This window comes from Schistocerca americana, chromosome 2, assembly GCF_021461395.2.
Source record: "Schistocerca americana isolate TAMUIC-IGC-003095 chromosome 2, iqSchAmer2.1, whole genome shotgun sequence".
NCBI lineage: Eukaryota > Metazoa > Arthropoda > Insecta > Orthoptera > Acrididae > Schistocerca > Schistocerca americana.
In genome coordinates this window covers 72,069,016-72,089,934 of record NC_060120.1, presented here as the reverse complement: position 1 = coordinate 72,089,934, position 20,919 = coordinate 72,069,016, and the positions used below count along the sequence as shown (strand labels likewise).

At 42.5% G+C, this 20,919-nt stretch overlaps 1 pseudogene; it reads left to right on the top strand.

Annotated features, from left to right (window-relative positions):
• Positions 1–1,509: 1,509 nt before the first annotated feature.
• LOC124597675 lies at positions 1,510–1,627 on the top strand (annotated as a pseudogene).
• The last annotated feature ends 19,292 nt before the right edge of the window (positions 1,628–20,919 follow it).

Genomic DNA, 20,919 nt, shown 5'->3' with positions numbered 1-20,919 from the left:
TTTGACAATATATATATATATATATATATATATATATATATATATATATATATATATATGTGTGTGTGTGTGTGTGTGTGTTAAGGACAGACACTAAGCGACTGCAAGTTACGACGCCATTCACATCAGTAGCGGAAGGTGTTCAGAAGGGCAATAGTGAGCGAGATATTTCTAAGAGTTCGTGAACTAGTGTTACACAAGATAGGGCATTGTGATAGAACTGTTCGTGATGTAATAGGATGACCGGAGTGGGTGACGTGGCCGGGGCTGTAGGGTGTGGCACACTAAATTACAGTTTCGCACCACATTTCCTAACAATAACCCCTTGTCCTCTACAGTGGCATCAGAGTCTGTATCCATCAATGGGGCTGAACTTTTACGATAAGCATTTCATCTCATTGGGGAAATTCTTCACTTATGACGCAGGTGATGACTTGCATATTGAAACCTATTAGACAGTCTACAGACAGCCTGATGAATTTCGGGTTAATATAAAGGAAGTTGGAATTCATGAGTAGCCATATGAGCAGGGACGTAATCGAAAAACTTTCAGCAGTCACAAGACATTGTACGATCCTTACATAATCTGGAATTATGAAATTGCACTAGTCTGTATCACAAAAGCTGCGCCAATAGGAGCAACATGCTTCCAATCTTATTCAATGTAACAAGTTCCTTGTAGTGGTTCCTTTTGTAAAAGCTGCATATAAATTGCAGTAGTTAAGAACAAAAACGCCTTTTCCGTGCTGAACATGAGCTTTTTCTTTATTTTACTTGTGCACCAAGGCATGTTTCGCCTCATTTACAATGCATCTCCAGTGGGTGTCATATCATCGTCTAATTCATTATTTGTAAGTAATTGGTTGAAAGCTTATAGTTTTTCTTGTGGTCGCTCTGTTTCACTGTAACTGCCATTACCTTTGTCTAGAGACCCTAGACACAGAAAATGGGAGTTACAGCGATATGTTGCGAAAATAGGGTGACCACAAGGAAAACTGCAACCACCTTTCAACCTGTTTTCCACATGAGAGTAAGCTCTTTGGCTTACGAATAATGAATTAGACGCTGAACTGACTAAAGGCGCTGCAGTCTGGAACCGCAAGACCGCTACGGTCGCAGGTTCGAATCCTGCCTCGGGCATGGATGTTTGTGATGTCTTTAGGTTAGTTAGGTTTAACTAGTTCTAAGTTCTAGGGGACTAATGACCTCAGCAATTGAGTCCCATAGTGCTCAGAGCCATTTGAACCATTTGAACGCTGAACTGACACCCACTGAAGATGCGTTGTAAATAAGGGGAAACGTGTCTAGGTGCACAAGTAATGAAAAAAAAAAAGAAACGTTAACCTACAGCATGCAAAATATTTTTCTCTTTTAAACTGCTGCAACTTATTCAATGTTTTTCGACAAGATGCTAAAAGAAAATTAGTATCTTGCTATAGGTTTTGGTCCTGGGGACACTTTGTCTTCCATGGTCCCCATGACCGAAAATAGTACAGCCAATATCCTAGGGGCAACGGCCTTGCCGCAGTGGATACACCGGTTCCCGTGAGATCACCGAAGTTAAGCGCTGTCGGGCGTGGCCGGCACTTGGATGGGTGACCATCCAGGCCGTCATGCGCTGTTGCCATTTTTCGGGGTGCACTCAGCCTCGTGATGGTAATTGAGGAGCTACTCGACCGAATAGCAGCGGCTTCGGTCAAGAATACCACATAACGACCGGGAGAGCAGTGTGCTGACCCCTCGCCCCTTCTATCCGCATCCTCCCCTGAGGATGACACGGCGGTCGGCTGGTCCCGGTAGGCCACTCGTGGCCTGACGGCGGAGTACAACATCCTGGGGCACGGTCAGAATTTGCGTCAGTGCTCTGACCACTAAGGGTCATTTTATTCTGAGTGGAAACATTCCAGCAATCAGAATCTCATTCTGGAACCACCATCCCTGCTACATTGTCATCCGCATCAACTTTACTATCCGTCAGCAGCCAGTGTGGCCTCTACAAGGAGGAAACGTGTACCCAACGTCAATTGAACTTGGTAATATTTTTATCGTTCTTGTCATCGGCTATGCCAAACTTAATTTCTTGTGCTCTCAGGACTATAACGTTGAAGTGTCCCTTCCAGACTCTAGTTATAACAAACTTTGTGCAGGAACCATAGTGTTTGGAGGTTTAATGTACTGCGACATTATCAGGTCTTCTACCTCAGATATTATTTTATTGTTGCTTATTGTGACGTTCCCTTTCCCCTTTTGTTGACGCTGTTGATGTTGAGCCGCTACTGCTAGAGCTCGGTCGGTGGAATGGAGACGGGACGCGCAGTGATGGTTGTCCCCGTCGGATAACGTGGAACAGCACCTGAAAATCTCTAATGAAAATTGTTCCTCGCGTAATGTATGAAAGTCCGTTTGCGAGTCCGCACAGTCTTCTCAGCGATGCGAACTGCTGATTTTAATTGTCTGTTATGGTTTTATGATGATTTGCCATGCCCGGTTAGTTGGTTATTGCAGTATTGAGTGAATCACTCATCACCGGCGTCGTTTCACAGCACTGAAGCGAGGAAAAATTCATTTGCGGTTCAGTATCAGTAGTTGTTACTTTGCTATGCAGAACTGTTCACTACGGCACGACGCATATCCTGAGATAATCTATAATGCTATCTTGCTTTGGTGCGTCGTAATATTATTTCGGCAAAACACTCCTTTCAATGCTCAATGTTCATCAAGTCACTCCTTCAATTAAAATGTTCACAGTTAGTTAATTTTGATCATCAACTATCACACAGTTCAGTTAATGATGGAGCCAACACGTGAGATTTTCAGTTCGGTGATCGTGACAATTACGACAACTTTTACAATCGGCGTATTTGTATTATCTTAGTGTCGTCGTATTAATGTTTCCTACTCCAGGCTAATCAGGTATTGCAGTCTTCGATACTATGTCCATTCTTCGTTGTAAATGTTCACTTTGATGAAGGTTGTGTCCAACAATAATATCTCCAATAATTAAAGTTCATTAACAAGTCGTAGATTATCAGAATATCACTTCAGTTCAAGTTCTCAAGTCAGAATAACTGAGAACAAAGTCCGCGCATCTCTATCACACAATATGTCTTTTTTTAAAAAAAAGAAACAATCTCGTAGCGTTCCGTTTGTAGTACTATAACAAACGGTGCTCTCTCTCGACTTGATAGCAAGTAAGCTAGCAAGCGACTAACTTTTCCATGATCGAGCATTGTAGACGCATTGAATTTCCTTTTCACCGCGTTTACAACTCACTTTCACAATAAATGTTATCTCTGACCAACATATTACTTTGGACATAACTTTCGTGGTACTGATTTGCAGTTATAGCTAAGATGTTTGATAGCTAATTAAAAAAACCTTTCTTTCTGTCTAGCTTTATATCATGACATACTCATTAATTATTGAAATTGGTATTCATCAAAACTTTAAGGTGTTATATTATTGTCAAAGTTGTCGTACCTGTCAGGGTAACACTGTTCCCTTCTTAAAATTATCATGACATTCATATTTGGGTTTTTGGGTTTCTTGGGGTGTTACAATGTTCAATTTTTATCTGAACTCCCGTTGGAAAAGTCTAGCTTTTTGTGATGCAATAAACTTCACTTTCATTGTATACCTCAGTATTTTTCCTATGGCGTTTTAGATGGACATATTAAAAAGAGCATTAAAGATCTCTGCTCTGTGTTGAAAACAGTAACCTGGAGGCAAACAAACTAATTCTGCCAGATTTCTACGTGTACGTGCAAGAAGATAGGAGAGTTAGTGTCACAACAGGAAAATATCAGTGCAGTAACTCACAAGAGAATCAGTGCACTTATCGTAGTGTAGTTGGAAGTAACAACAGCAGCTGGTGTCAAAATCAGAGAACTAATTGGTGAAATGAAAAACCCAGACATTACGATGAGAGTTCCCAGCCAGGAAATGGAGTGCAAGGTCAATCAAGGAAGGAGGAAAATGGAGCAGTGGAAATAATCGAAATTCCATATCCAGCCCCAGGCTCTAGTCAACTGTCGTGGTTCAAGAATATATAGAAAGCGAGGGCAGACTGAGGACAGTCCTACACTAAAGTATGACGAGGTCAGAGACGACTTGGCAGGATTGGGAACGCTGAAGAAGCGGTGTGTTCCGTCACAGCTTTTAAAATGTTATGTTCTCCTACCTGGAAGTTCTCACTTTCTTTTTCAGGCAGCTATCAACAACAGTACTATGTTTTGAAAATGCATGACACAGTGCTGTACTGTATTCATTTACCTTTACTATCACTTTCCGTCACAACACATCATCTTGGCATGAAAGAATAAATAACACTGCTCAAATGTCTCACTAACTGAGAAATGCAAACCGATTTACTGGTATATTCATTAGACGTGCAATGAATATACCAGTAAATGTGTCTCTGTGTCTCAATGTGTGTGCCACGTGAGGGGTATTTTTCATTCTTTCATACCAAGATGGTCACTTATAGCCGTATCTGGTAGCGACAACAAATGAATCCAGTACCACTCTGTCTCATCCATTTTTATAACCATAAGTTTTTGTTTGTGTCATATTCCTTTTAATACCTGTGGTTTCCACAGTTTGCACGTATATCATTTTTGAGGGTCGATTGTGCGTTTCGTTAAGCTGTCCTGCAGCCAGCAGTTAATCAAAAAAATTTGTGTAACACAAAGTCAGTAGTAAAATTATGCGTAGAACGTTGGGACTTGACGGACTGGCCAATCATTTTGTGGATGTATGTACGCCCATGTTTCCCTATCTCACAATTACGTGGCACAGTAATCCCATACTGCATGTTTTACAAATTTTTTAGATAATGAAATGCTGTCGAAGTGTGTTTTTATTCTCATTGGCGAGCGTTAAGAAAGCAATATGTATTGATGCTCTAAAAAGGTGCTTTACCCACGATACCCCACCTCATTTTCTTTTAACAGCGTTTAACCTAACGTAAGCAAACCTAACCTTCCGTACGTTGCGTGAAACAAGTTTCTTTTTGTTGTTAGCTGACAATTTATTTTTTTTGCAAAAACCATTAATTTCTGCCATTTGTATTAGAGTTTTGAAGGGTGTAACGAATTATGACGTTGGAGATGACTCTAGCATGTGCGGCATGGGGGGGGGGGGGAGGATTTATGGCTTTTATGTTCTGCGTGGTCACAGATTGCACTAAAGGCGATATTATGAGGTTTTTGGCCTACCGCAAGCTGCAAATTATGCCCTGGGGCTGAGATGTTTAGAGTTCTTGTCAGATACAGGTTTTTCCAATAGAGCGAGGAGCGATCTTGATCGTATTTATGTTAGGAAGTTTGTTTGCTTCTGTGTCACTTTCGTATTTTCGCCGGCCTGTGTTGCCACAATGTCTTGTATAGTTTGGAACATGCCACTCTTTCTGAATTTGCTATGTGTAGTGCACATCTCGCTTAGATCATCACACGTGCAGACCTGTGATCGAGTACGGGACGATTTTTTAAAACAAACTTTTTGGGGGAACAAGGTTTGTTTAAAATATGTTTACCGAGATTCTCTGGGTCAGGGACAGCACATAACGTTTGTAGTGGAGATCGTGTTTTGCTTTGCCTTGATTTGTGATGAAGTAAATTAAGGACAGACATCAAGCTAAAGACCTTTTTATTAAATATTTCACAATTGCACATCAGCATTAATTTTAATTTCCGATTTTTTTGCTTGTGCCTTTGTCCTGCAATGATGCAGGGTCGGCATGGTGAATCGGATTTGGCATGTTAATGTTTAAGGGGTGGCTGGACGCCCTTCCTGCCCCCAGCCCATACCCACCAGGACGGAATTAGTGTACCCCAAATGTCTGTGTCTAGTATAATACATGGAATAGTGCGAATGTGTTGAGATGCCTGCGAGCCATGTAACTGAGGCGGGACGTGGGGACCAGCCCGGTATTCACCTAGTTGGATGTGGAAGACCGCCTAAAAACCACATCCAGGCTGGCCGGCACACCGGCCTCCGTCGTTAAGCTGCCGGGCGGATTCGATCCGGGGCCGACACGCCTACCCGAGTCCAGGAAGCAGCGCTTTAGCGCTCTCGCCTAACCTGGCGGGTCATTAATTTTAATTTTCGATGATGGGAAAGATTTAATGTCAAGATTACCGTGTACCGTTGTGATGTTGTGTACAGTGCAAAACTTGCTAATTTAATCTTATGGCTGTTACTTAAGCGGATGCTCCGCATAGCAAGACATAGAAGAGCCTCGTCCAACGCTTTGCGTAACGGGCCTCCACCCCTTGGAATGACACAGATTTGCAACTGCCTCACATGCTCCACCACGAAGCACAAAGAGCCACTCGCGTGCACCTGTTGTCTTCACCACGTATTACTGCCCATTCTGCATGTATGAACAGTTTGTGAGATAATCCTCTAAATAATGCACCTGTGCTCTTACTTTAAATTTGCGAATTTACGTGAGTGTATCGACTCCTAAGACCTCATATCTAATCGCTGGATTAATTTCGTTCGTCTAATATTTTTGTATTTCGGTATTTTGTTATTCCTTGTGAATTTTATCTTTCGTTGTCTCGTCTCACAAGGTACCGAAACCATTCTGCTGTGTGCATTGTCAATACTGTTATATTGTTATATTAAGTTTTCTTAATATAATACGAATTTAAAGTTATTCTGCCTTTCATTCCTAACGAAAATCACGTCACTTTCATGTGATTTTTAATTTGTGTGACGTATTTTCGGAGTATCGCGGCTGGAACAGATGAGTCGACGGCACATTGTTAGTAGATGTCGAAGACCAAATGGTTTCGAATTCAATCATTACTTTGCACTGCGTCTTTCCATATACGTCCCTGAGATACTTGGACAGGTCATTTTATGTGTCTCTTCACACAAGCTACGCAAAGAATGATTCAGCTATTCGTCTACTAACAACGACGTCGTTGCGCGGTCTGTACCAGTAGGATACAGGCCCCACGAATATTGAAAAGTTTGTGATGGTGGTCAATTTCCCCTATATGTTGCATTCTCAGCTTCATGCCGAACAAGGTACGAAACATTGGCTGTATTACCGTGCTGAGCCGTACGTACTGCGGAAGACAATACGCACAACCACCATCTGGCGGCACCTGCCCTTTTTTAAAACTTATGTTAAATCATTGAAATTACTATTCTTGAATCTATTTACTATCAGTAACGTGTCAACCCTGTCAGCAAGCACAATACAGGTAACGACAAACATGAGCCTTTGGCGAATATGAAGCCACAAAGGCAACCATCCTTTCAAGTGAGCATAGTTTTGCACTACAAAAATATGTAATTGAACCGTACCCCGGAAGCGAAAAAGTTTTTACTCTTATTCTGCACATTAGGCCAGGATAAAAACAATACATTTTTGTGTAGAACAATTTTACATACAAACATAATTTATTTTCGAAAACTTGGGACCACCGAACTGCAAATAATTATTCACACCCATATATTTTGCAATATAAACAAGTGCTATTAATTTTTGTGCCATTCTGCACTCAATACGATAAATAACTCGAAAATAGTTAGAACACATTAAAAGGGCTTTTCTAGCGTAACGGACATAGTATAATATGTTAGAGGAGGTTAGTAGATAGGTTATCACGAATCATCAAGTTCACAAAGTGTCCTTGTGACACAAATTTCCAGAGATAAGTCTTCCATGCGCCAGATTTGTACAAACAACCAACATTATTACAGAAACCATGTTATTCTCATGTGGGAGAACATTAGTTTATGAGATCTGATCATGAACACAACAGCAAAGTAGGCTCATAGTCATCCAGTGGAATGCTTTATACACTCCTGGAAATGGAAAAAAGAACACATTGACACCGGTGTGTCAGACCCACCATACTTGCTCCGGACACTGCGAGAGGGCTGTACAAGCAATGATCACACGCACGGCACAGCGGACACACCAGGAACCGCGGTGTTGGCCGTCGAATGGCGCTAGCTGCGCAGCATTTGTGCACCGCCGCCGTCAGTGTCAGCCAGTTTGCCGTGGCATACGGAGCTCCATCGCAGTCTTTAACACTGGTAGCATGCCGCGACAGCGTGGACGTGAACCGTATGTGCAGTTGACGGACTTTGAGCGAGGGCGTATAGTGGGCATGCGGGAGGCCGGGTGGACGTACCGCCGAATTGCTCAACACGTGGGGCGAGAGGTCTCCACAGTACATCGATGTTGTCGCCAGTGGTCGGCGGAAGGTGCACGTGCCCGTCGACCTGGGACCGGACCGCAGCGACGCACGGATGCACGCCAAGACCGTAGGATCCTACGCAGTGCCGTAGGGGACCGCACCGCCACTTCCCAGCAAATTAGGGACACTGTTGCTCCTGGGGTATCGGCGAGGACCATTCGCAACCGTCTCCATGAAGCTGGACTACGGTCCTGCACACCGTTAGGCCGTCTTCCGCTCACGCCCCAACATCGTGCAGCCCGCCTCCAGTGGTGTCGCGACAGACGTGAATGGAGGGACGAATGGAGACGTGTCGTCTTCAGCGATGAGAGTCGCTTCTGCCTTCGTGCCAATGATGGTCGTATGCGTGTTTGGCGCCGTGCAGGTGAGCGCCACAATCAGGACTGCATACGACCGAGGCACACAGGGCCAATACCCGGCTTCATGGTGTGGGGAGCGATCTCCTACACTGGCCGTACACCACTGGTGATCGTCGAGGGGACACTGAATAGTGCACGGTACATCCAAACTGTCATCGAACCCATCGTTCTAGCATTCCTAAACCGGCAAGGGAACTTGCTGTTCCAACAGGACAATGCACGTCCGCATGTATCCCGTGCCACCCAACGTGCTCTAGAAGGTGTAAGTCAACTACCCTGGCCAGCAAGATCTCCGGATCTGTCCCCCATTGAGCATGTTTGGGACTGGATGAAGCGTCGTCTCACGCGGTCTGCACGTCCAGCGAGAACGCTGGTCCAATTGAGGCGCCAGGTGGAAATGGCATGGCAAGCCGTTCCACAGGACTACATCCAGCATCTCTACGATCGTCTCCATGGGAGAATAGCAGCCTGCATTGCTGCGAAAGGTGGATATACACTGTACTAGTGCCGACATTGTGCATGCTCTGTTGCCTGTGTCTATGTGCCTGTGGTTCTGTCAGTGTGATCATGTGATGTATCTGACCCCAGGAATGTGTCAATAAAGTTTCCCCTTCCTGGGACAATGAATTCACGGTGTTCTTATTTCAATTTCCAGGAGTGTATAATCGTTTAAATGATATGAACTCAGTGTAGACTCCTTGTTGATATTTTCATTCCACACAGCAGCAAAAGAGCATTCAGTGTAAGAAAGGGGGGGGGGGGGGGGAAGATCATGCCACCCCCTCTGGTTGAAGTCTGCACGCAGCGTCAGGGGCCACGAGTCCAAGAGCGCAGGCGCGCACTGGTAGGCTCCCGAGTGTTGCCAACTGTTTGCTCAGTACTCAACAAGAATCATGAAACAAAGTCAAATCTCACCATCAGTACTTCATAAAGACTCGTTCACACACTGCTGCCAACACCATGTTCTGAACTGACGGCCTGATGCACTTCCTGGTTTTATGCAGAACTTTGATCATGACCCGCTTTGCTTTGGACTCGCTTTTTATACACTGTCTGCAATGTCTGTAAGTTGCAGCTACACGTCCTCTGTGCAGGCTCAACATTTACTAGTCTTCAAAATATGTAATCCTAAGCAAACAACACTGCCTGAGAGAGCGGAAATGCCTCTTTAATTTTAAAGAAAATTATTTACAAATTGAAATTCACTTGCATCTTGAGCAAAGTATTTAACCGTCATACAGTTTTAAAACCCCCCCATGAACCATGGACCTTGCCGTTGGTGGGGAGGCTTGCGTGCCTCAGCGATACAGATAGCCGTACCGTAGATTGTTGAGGCCAGACAAACGTGTTGTTCTTGAAGAGGGGCAGCAGCCTTTTCGGTAGTTGCAAGGGCAACAGTCTGGATGATTGACTGATCTGGCCTTGTAACAATAACCAAAACGGCCTTGCTGTGCTGGTACTGCGAACGGCTGAAAGCAAGGGGAAACTACAGCCGTAATTTTTCCCGAGGGCATGCAGCTTTACTGTATGATTAAATGATGATGGCGTCCTCTTGGGTAAAATATTCCGGAGGTAAAATAGTCCCCCATTCGGATCTCCGGGCGGGGACTGCTCAAGAGAACGTCGTTATCAGGAGAAAGAAAACTGGCGTTCTACGGATCGGAGCGTGGAATGTCAGATCCCTTAATCGGGCAGGTAGGTTAGAAAATTTAGAAAGGGAAATGGATAGGTTGAAGTTAGATATAGTGGAAATTAGTGAAGTTCGGTGGCAGGAGGATCAAGACTTCTGGTCAGGTGACTACAGGGTTATAAACACAAAATCAAATAGGGGTAATGCAGGAGTAGGTTTAATAATGAATAGGAAAATAGGAATGCGGGTAAGCTACTACAAACAGCATAGTGAACGCATTATTGTAGCCAAGATAGATACGAAGCCCACACCTACTACAGTAGTACAAGTTTATATGCCAACTAGCTCTGCAGATGACGAAGAAATTGAAGAAATGTATGATGAAATAAAAGAAATTATTCAGATTGTGAAGGGTGACGAAAATTTAATAGTCATTGGTGACTGGAATTCGAGTGTAGGAAAAGGGAGAGAAGGAAACATAGTAGGTGAATATGGATTGGGGCTAAGAAATGAAAGAGGAAGCCGCCTGGTAGAATTTTGCACAGAGCACAACATAATCATAGCTAACACTTCGTTTAAGAATCATGAAAGAAGGTTGTATACATGGAAGAACCCTGGAGATACTAAAAGGTATCAGATAGATTATATAATGGTAAGACAGAGATTTAGGAACCAGGTTTTAAATTGTAAGACATTTCCAGGGGCAGATGTGGACTCTGACCACAATCTATTGGTTATGACCTGCAGATTAAAACTGAAGAAACTGCAAAAAGGTGGGAATTTAAGGAGATGGGACCTGGATAAACTGAAAGAACCAGAGGTTGTACAGAGTTTCAGGGAGAGCATAAGGGAACAATTGACAGGAATGGGGGAAAGAAATACAGTAGAAGAAGAATGGGTAGCTTTGAGGGATGAAGTAGCGAAGGCAGCAGAGGATCAAGTAGGTAAAAAGACGAGGGCTAGTAGAAATCCTTGTGTAACAGAAGAAATATTGAATTTAATTGATGAAAGGAGAAAATATAAAAATGCAGTAAATGAAGCAGGCAAAAAGGAATACAAACGTCTCAAAAATGAGATCGACAGGAAGTGCAAAATGGCTAAGCAGGGATGGCTAGAGGACAAATGTAAGGATGTAGAGGCCTATCTCACTAGGGGTAAGATAGATACTGCATACAGGAAAATTAAAGAGACCTTTGGAGATAAGAGAACGACTTGTATGAATATCAAGAGCTCAGATGGAAACCCAGTTCTAAGCAAAGAAGGGAAAGCAGAAAGGTGGAAGGAGTATATAGAGGGTCTATACAAGGGCCATGTACTTGAGGACAATATTATGGAAATGGAAGAGGATGTAGATGAAGATGAAATGGGAGATATGATTCTGCGTGAAGAGTTTGACAGAGCACTGAAACACCTGAGTCGAAACAAGGCCCCCGGAGTAGACAATATTCCATTGGAACTACTGACGGCCTTGGGAAAGCCAGTCCTGACGAAACTCTACCATCTGGTGAGCAAGATGTATGAAACAGGCGAAATACCGTCAGACTTCAAGAAGAATGTAATAATTCCAATCCCAAAGAAAGCAGGTGTTGACAGATGTGAAAATTACCGAACTATCAGTTTAATAAGTCACAGCTGCAAAATACTAACACGAATTCTTTACAGACGAATGGAAAAACTAGTAGAAGCCAACCTCGGGGAAGATCAGTTTGGATTCCGTAGAAACACTGGAACACGTGAGGCAATACTGACCTTACGACTTATCTTAGAAGAAAGATTAAGGAAAGGCAAACCTACGTTTCTAACATTTGTAGACTTAGAGAAAGCTTTTGACAATGTTGACTGGAATAATCTCTTTCAAATTCTAAAGGTGGCAGGGGTAAAATACAGGGAGCGAAAGGCTATTTACAATTTGTACAGAAACCAGGTGGCAGTTATAAGAGTCGAGGGGCATGAAAGGGAAGCAGTGGTTGGGAAGGGAGTAAGACAGGGTTGTAGCCTCTCCCCGATGTTGTTCAATCTGTATATTGAGCAAGCAGTAAAGGAAACAAAAGAAAAATTAGGAGTAGGTATTAAAATTCATGGAGAAGAAATAAAAACTTTGAGGTTCGCCGATGACATTGTAATTCTATCAGAGACAGCAAAGGACTTGGAAGAGCAGTTGAATGGAATGGACAGTGTCTTGAAAGGAGGATATAAGATGAACATCGACAATAGCAAAACAAGGATAATGGAATGTAGTCTAGTTAAGTCGGGTGATGCTGAGGGAATTAGATTAGGAAATCAGACACTTAAAGTAGTAAAGGAGTTTTGCTATTTGGGGAGCAAAATAACTGATGATGGTCGAAGTAGAGAGGATATAAAATGTAGACTGGCAATGCCAAGGAAAGCATTTCTGAAGAAGAAAATTTGTTAACATCGAGTATAGATTTAAGTGTCAGGAAGTCATTTCTGAAAGTATTTGTATGGAGTGTAGCCATGTATGGAAGTGAAACATGGACGATAAATAGTTTGGACAAGAAGAGAATAGAAGCTTTCGAAATGTGGTGCTACAGAAGAATGCTGAAGATTAGATGGGTAGATCACATAACTAATGAGGAAGTATTGAATAGGATTGGGGAGAAGAGAAGTTTGTGGCACAACTTGACCAGAAGAAGGGATCGGTTGGGAGGACATGTTCTGAGGCATCAAGGGATCACCAATTTAGTATTGGAGGGCAGCGCGGAGGGTAAAAATCGTAGAGGGAAACCAAGAGATGAATACACTAAGCAGATTCAGAAGGATATAGGTTGCAGTAGGTACTGGGAGATGAAGAAGGTTGCACAGGATAGAGTAGCATGGAGAGCTGCATCAAACCAGTCTCAGGACTGAAGACCACAACAACAACAACATTTTTAAAAAAGGATGTTGTGATAGTCACGTTGCATAAAATTAAGCCTGGTGGTCAATGGTCCATGCAAATATCTGATTAATGAAGTAGATGCTTACTACAACCCTGGTAACTAGCCTGCACTTCCAATCCATACTAAAAATTACCTCTTTGTTTGATTAATGTCATGTGGCACAGTGATTCCTGGTGTTATATTTCCATATTATTATTACATTTAACTACTTAAAAGCTTGAGGTGCCACACGAATTCTCATATCATGATATTCTTAAAACCAAGCAGGCAATATGATGTTTTGCACATTTTCTGTACCATCGTGATGCAAGACTGTTAATAGCTGTAAAATGCAGATAAAATACGTTCTGAACCATCCAAAGCTTTTCGCCATATGATAACTAGTATCATACCGCCAATTCTGAATCTTTAGGCTTTATTACAGAGAGTATATTTAATATATAATGGATGTAATTGTGTAATTATTTGTAAACGTATACAGCTAAATGTAATTAGATAATGTACAAGATGACCAACTTTGCTTCCGCCGTTTGCCGATAGGTGGCGACAACAGTAAGTAGCGGCCGAAAGATGATGATGATGATGATGTTTGGTTTGTGGGGCGCTCAACTGCGTGGTTATCAGCGCCCGTACAATTATCCAATCTTTGCTCAGTCCAATTTCGCCACTTTCCTGGATGATGATGAAATGATGAGGACAACACAAACACCCAGTCATCTCGAGGCAGGTGAAAATCCCTGACCCCGCCGGGAATCGAACCCGGGACTCGGCCGAAAGAAACAGATCGCAGACGTCAGGCAGTTAGCTTGGACCTCGGTCAACACGACCTCATTCAAACATTAGTCGACTTGTGTCTGCATCATAAAGTTGTTCTTGACTGAAAATGGCAGTTTACGAGCCTAATTCTCGTCATTTGCGGGAGGTGTTACTGTTTTGTTTCATTATGAAGAAAACAGCGGCTGAGTCTCATCGAATACTGTCAAGTACGTATGGTAAGGACGCTGTTAGTGAAAGAACGTGCCTCGAGTGGTTTCAAAGCTTCAAGAACGGTGATCTTAACGTCGTAGTGGTGGAAGAGAGAATGTTTTCGAAGATACAGAATTGGGCACATTGCTGAGTGAAGACTCGCGTCAAACTCAAGAAGAATTGGCACGATTAGTGGGAGTGACACAGCAAGCCATTTCAAAACGTCTCAAGGCTATGGGCATGATTCAGAAAGATGGAAATTGGGTCCCGTGTGAGCTGAAACCAAGAGAAGTTGAACGGTGTTTGTGTGTTTGTGAACAGCTGCTCGGAGTCAAAAACGGAAGCGATTTCTGCATACCATTGTGACCGGCGACGAAAAATCGGTTCATTACGATAACCCTAAACGCAAAAAATCATGGGGATATCCCGGCCATGCTTTCAAGTCTACGGCCAAACCGAATATTCACGGCTCCAAGGTCATGCTCTGCAACTAGTGGGACCAACTCGGCGACGTGTACTATGAGGTGTTAAAACCAAGTGAAACAATCACAGGTACTCGTTGTCGAACGCAACTAATGCGTCTGAGCAGAGAATTAAAAGACAAACGGCCGCAATACAGCGAGAGGCACGATAAAGTGATTTTGCAGCACGACAACGCTCGACCCCACGTTGCAAAAGAGGTCGAAACGTACTTGGAAACGTTAAAAGAGTCCTACCCCACCCGCCGTATTCTCCAGACATTGCTCCCTCTGACTATCACCTCTTTAGATCAATGGCGCACGGCCTGGCTGACCAACACTTCCGATCTCATGAAGAAGTCACAAACTGGATCGATTCGTGGATCGCTTCAAAAGATGAACAATTTTTTCGACGCGAGATTCGTACACTGCCCGAAAGATGGGAGAAAGTAGTGGTCAGCGATGGAAAACACTTTGAATGATACATGTGTAATCAATTTGGCGGGATTATCCGAGCGGTCTAAGGCGCCAGTCATGGACTGTGCGGCTGATCCCGGCGGCGGTTCGAGTCCTCCCTCGGGCATGGGTGTGTGTGTTTGTCCTTAGGATAATTTAGGTTAAGTAGTGTGTGAGCTCAGGGACTGATGACCTTAGCAGTCAAGCCCCATAAGATTTCACACACATTTGATTTTTTTGTAACCAACTTGCTCCATTAAAGCCTCAAATGTCGGGGAAAAACGGCCGAAGCAAAGTTTTACACTTTGTAGATATTTTAAATTTCTGGGTAATCGTCAAGGAAACTTTGTTCGAATGTACCGACAGCAATGACGAAATGACATTACCTGTGCAGTTGTATATCTTTGCGAATGGAGAGTCTCAACTGCGGTGCGAGCATCGAGGAAACACAGCAGCTTGAGTCTTGAAAGAGTGTGGAAGAGCTTGTTGGGCGCTCCCGCGGACGAGGTTGTGGAGTTACGAAATGGTTCAAATGACTCTGAGCACAATGGGACTTAACATCTGAGGTCATCAGTCCCCTAGAACTTACAACTACTTCAACCTAACTAACCTAAGGACATCACACACATCCATGCCCGAGGCAGGATTAGAACCTGCGACCGCAGCGGTCGCGCGGTTCCAGACTGAAGCGCCTAGAACCGCTCGGCCACCCCGGCCGGCTTGTGCAGTTACGATGGCTCCAGTGTAGGCGCATCTACTTTATTAACCAGCAAGTATTTGGAGCACGGTCGGAGTGGACAGGCGGAGAAAGCTGTAATTCTAATTGTTGCCTGTCCCATAATTATCCGTGGCTCTGGAGACGACTTGTTCTCAACCAGCAGCAGCAACAGCGGCAGCTCAGCGTTGTCATCGGCTACATCCTTCGTCGTCCGCATAGCTACGACTTCGTAAGACTGTTAACTGACAGAATATAATATGGTACAGGCATTACGGAGTGGCCTTTCTTTAACAAACTTTAATGACTAACATTCCTGAATAATAACCTGTAATTCTTAATACTTGTAGGACACCTCTTTTGTCATTGTCCTCAGACATAATTACCAAGCAGTGTCGCTTTCCTTTCCATGCAGTCATCGAGTATCGTAGTAGTAGTAGTAGTAGTAGTAGTAGTAGTAGTAGCTTTATTCGTCCATGGATCTCTTTTTACAAGGATATAGGACATGTCAAAGTATTTACAAGTTTAGACCAATTTAAAATAAGCTAATTCGTATACACATATATTTACAGACTTCTAGTTAGACATAATCATTAGATTTACTCCTGGTGTACAATAATTTTTTTACAAACAACTTATTAAATAACGTAATGCCACACCGTTCACTCATATCTTACTATCAGTCACTGCACACACTATATACACATCGTTTCATAACACTTCACTCACTACACACACACACACACACACACACACACACACACACACACACACAAACACTGGCGATCGCTGTGTCATTTTCTGTACTGCAACTTCCCACTTGCTATCCTGAACAACTGAGTCAGCATCCCTCCATAATGAGTGAGGTGTTGAGCTCAGGAGGAGGAACAGGTGTTAGTATTGTGCCATGCATAGCTTGGGGGTAAGTATTTCTAGAAAGGAAAAAAAGTGAAGGTGTTATGTGGAATGTTGGACGTTTTATAATCATTATTGTTATTAGTCATTTGTACAACATTTTTTTATCAAGCCCCTACTCTGTTTTATCTAAATAATCCTTCAATGTATGAAATGTATTGCATAATAGGTACTTTTTAGGTCCCTCTTTAAATAAGCGTATTTTTGCAATTTCTTTAATCTCTTTTGGTAATTTATTGTACAGTTTTATTCCTTGGTAGAAAATGCTGTTCAAACCCCCAGTGTTTTGAACAGATCTTTACAATGAGGTCGACTAGTACTTTTGGTTTTCTTATGGCTCTTTTCTGGAGTTTGAAAATTGTGTTCATATTTTGTGCGTTTGTTCCCCAAAAAGGAATTCCATAGCTATGAATTGAGTGTACATATGAATAATATGTAACTAAAAGACACTGCGTGCTACAAACTGATGATAGGATTCTAAGGGCATTGCATGCTGAGGGCATTATGTTTGCAAGTACCTTTGTATGATCACACTACTTCAACTGCGAATCAATATTCATTCCTAGAAATTTTGCATTTGTTACACAGTCTACAGAGGTGCCATCTACATTTCATTTAACATTGTCATTTTTCCTCTTAAAACTGAAGTTCATGGCATTAGTAATTGATGTATATCAGGAATAGTATTGGTCCTAATATGCTACCTTGCAGAACACCTATATTAATGTATTTTGGTTCCGCTAAGTGTTTTACTAAATGTTTGGATCTATTTGAAGTATGTGTTATCTCTACTCTTTCTATTCTACCTGCTATGTATGATTGAAACCTCTCATTAGCTACCCCTCTTATTCCTAACGCTTCTAATTTATTTAATAGAATCTTATGGTCGACTGTATCAGATGCCTTAGAAAGATCCAAAAACATGTCTGTGACACAGTCATCTTTATCAAAAGAATCAAGTACTACTTTTGTGAATTCTACTATGGCTGACTCCGTATTTTTGCCACGTAAAAATATGAAAACTGATTAACTCTTTACTGTCTGTTTTGTTTGTTTGGTAATGACAAGTTTCAGTCTAAATTTTGCTGCCTCAGTAACTGTTGAGTCATGTATTTCATAAAAGATGTTTAACTAATTTGCAATTTTGATTGTTAACTTCACTTACTTAAAGTAACGTTTTCGTTGGCAAAACTAATAACTGAAGATACAACCCAAATTAAGGGTGCGCAATTTCATTTTTTCTGTATTTAGCTTAGCGAGTGACTTCTGCTGGCTTGGTATATATTTACTGTTCTTATGTTAAAAGGAAATTAGTTGCTCATTTGCTTAAACTAAATCCAATCCAGTCTATTAATAATTAAAAGTATCTAGTCGTTCTCCAATTTTTGCTTTACGTTAGGCTGAGGTTACCGAAAGATATCTTTTAAATTTCGGTTACAGTCAGCCGTTTATTTAACCAGCAACTTCATTTAACTTTGTTTTCAGAATTTAGTATTTCAGGATAAGTAACTGCAAACTGAGTTGCTTTCTAATTCATTTATTTTCTCGTGAACTGTTGTGTTATGGAAAAACGTGATAACCTTCTGTTGCCATACCAGTTATTATATGCTTAAATTTCTTTGCCATTAACTTTCTTAGGGTTCTGGAGCTCTAGTGGGTTGGCGGCGGTTAAATTATCCTTTTTTTTCTTTTGCTAATCAGAATTTTTCCTTTTAAATACTAGGTGGCATCCTTTTCCCCCTGTGCCGTTCGTGAGCAATTGCACTAAATTCCACACGTTTCAAAATTGTTATCAGTATTTAAATTTGGTTTATAATAGATTGTTCATTCAGTAGGGGTTGTGGTACCCTTTCCTCCTACTAACGGGTATAATTCGCCTTCCATAACGACAACCTTACTCACTGTAAAATTTCATTAGGCAAAGGAGATCAAGGTCATTTATATCGCAATCCAATAGACCGATTAGGAAGGGGGAGGTTGCAAAGTCCTTAGCTGGCTGAGTTAGTTACTTTCTGGGATGGCTAAGCCAGGTGATGAACGAATATTGCAATTTTCAGAGGTTTTTGTTCTTTGTTGAAAGAGGGATGAAGGCCTAACATGGCTACGCAATATTATTTCATTTCTCTGCCACCATTTCGTGGTTGTTTTATTCACAGGACATATTTGCTTCGGAGGAAATATAAGCGTTTTTCTGACTGGGAAGGTGCGCTCCCAGAACGGTCACTAGTTGCTGTTTGTGGCAGTAGGTCGTCAGAGTCTTATCATGTCATCGCAGGAGAATTGAGCAATTTGATGGAAGTGCGACTGCGGCGCGCTCAGTGCTTTCCTTAGCTAGAGTTAAGGTCTGTCCTCAATGAAGGAAGAGACAAGGATTTCCACTTCTGCCGTCCACTGAGAACAACTGAGTACGGCAGGTTTGCCTTTTCTGTACACACGTCAAAGCACGAGACGCCGTGGCAGCACCTGAACAGCACGAGAAAGTCAGTTTCTTTCGCTCCAAATTTTTGGTGCATCCATTTAATTAAGTTGTCTCTGCCACCGTGCTTGGAGCGAAGAGGTTGACCAGTCGGTGGGATACTGTTCCACATCAGTACAAGCCTCCCATTTGTTAATACGAGTTTTGTACACTTAGAGTGGAATGTTTCTACTGCCTTCCCCTGCTGTTTTCTGACATAAGCGATTTTCTGGTTCATCGCAGACGGAGACTTACAAGCAGTCGTTCTTCCCACGCACAATTCGTGAATGGAACAGGGAAGGGGGGATCAGATAGTGGTACAATAAGTACCCTCCGCCACACACCGTAAGGTGGCTCGCGGAGTATAGATGTAGATGTAGATGTAGATCGCATTAGAAACAGCGCTGAGTCGCCCCCTCCTAGCGGAGCTTTTCTGTAAAGGTGTGAGCTGTGGGCGGAGAAGAAAGTTCTGTTCAACTCCTGGCCGCCATCTGGTGCACCCTAGCTGATGTTGAGGGGAAATAACGTGTAGCAGGGGAATACTTGCCAAGTAAGATGTGGAATTTCGACTAGAGACTCCAGATGTGTGCGCAGGAAGAACATGCCACCTTCCTGAGATAGTGTTCTGCAATTGCGACAATTTCCGCTTAGGTCTGATGAGTTCATATAAGAAGTAAAATTTTGTAATTAATTTGTAGCGTGCTCCAGAAGAACACTGTACAACGGAAGACCTTGCACGCAAAAATTAAATAGTTTAGTTGATCAAGAACTGATTATTATAGCACATTTCTTCATCAGATGATGTATGATGAATACATGAAAACTCTCTGTCTAGCAGCGCATTTCTTCATCGGATGATGTATGATGAATGCATGAAAACTCCTGTCTAGCTACCTTTATCCACTTAAATAATTTAATTACGAATACCGTTTTCTAATCATGTTTTCAGAAGATCTTAGTAATTTCTATAAATCTCAGTCCAAGCTTCTTAGGCTGATGTGCACCTAGCATACATAGTAAAACACAGGCATTACTAACACCCACAAGAACGCGTAAGGTGGAATCTGGTTAGACGTACCTACCTGCTGTTGTATTTTCACCCGTAGGCGATGTCTGACATACACCGAAGTAACAAAAAACGTGGGTTAGCGATATGCGCGTATACAAGTGGCGGCAGCATCGTCTGCACGAGGCATAAAGTGGCAGTTCATTTGCAGAGGTGATTCATGTGAAAATGTTTCCGATGTGATTATGGCCGCACGCTTGAAATTAACAGACTTCGAACGCTGAACGCTGGTTGGAGGTACAAGGGTGGTACATTCCATTTCAAAAATCGTTATGGAATTCGGTATTCCAAAGATCCATACTGTCAACAGTGTGCCAAGAGTACCACCTTTTAGGAAATACTGGGGATAGGCAAAAAAAAAAAAAAAAATGTAAACACCTGAACTTACTTGGGGACGATTTATTAATAAGGGGTTGGATCTCCATTTTCCCATAATACAGCTGCCATTCTTCTTGGAATACTGGCACATAATGATTGTATAGTCCCCAGTGGACTGTTGCGCCACTCTTCGATCAGAAACTCTTCTCACTCCTGTAGTGACGAGGGAGGTGGAAATCTGCTGCGGAGTATGCACTCCATTACCGACCAGAAGAGTTTGATAATGTCCAAGTACAGGGATTGTGCCCTGGCTGTGCGAATGGGTGGTGCAAATGATCACCTAAAATGCTCACGTAATCGTTGGCTGTTACACGGCTACTGAGAGTAATGATGGGACCCGCAGAATACCATGATGTGGCTGCCCACACCATCACACTTCCACCTCCATACGTAGCCGTT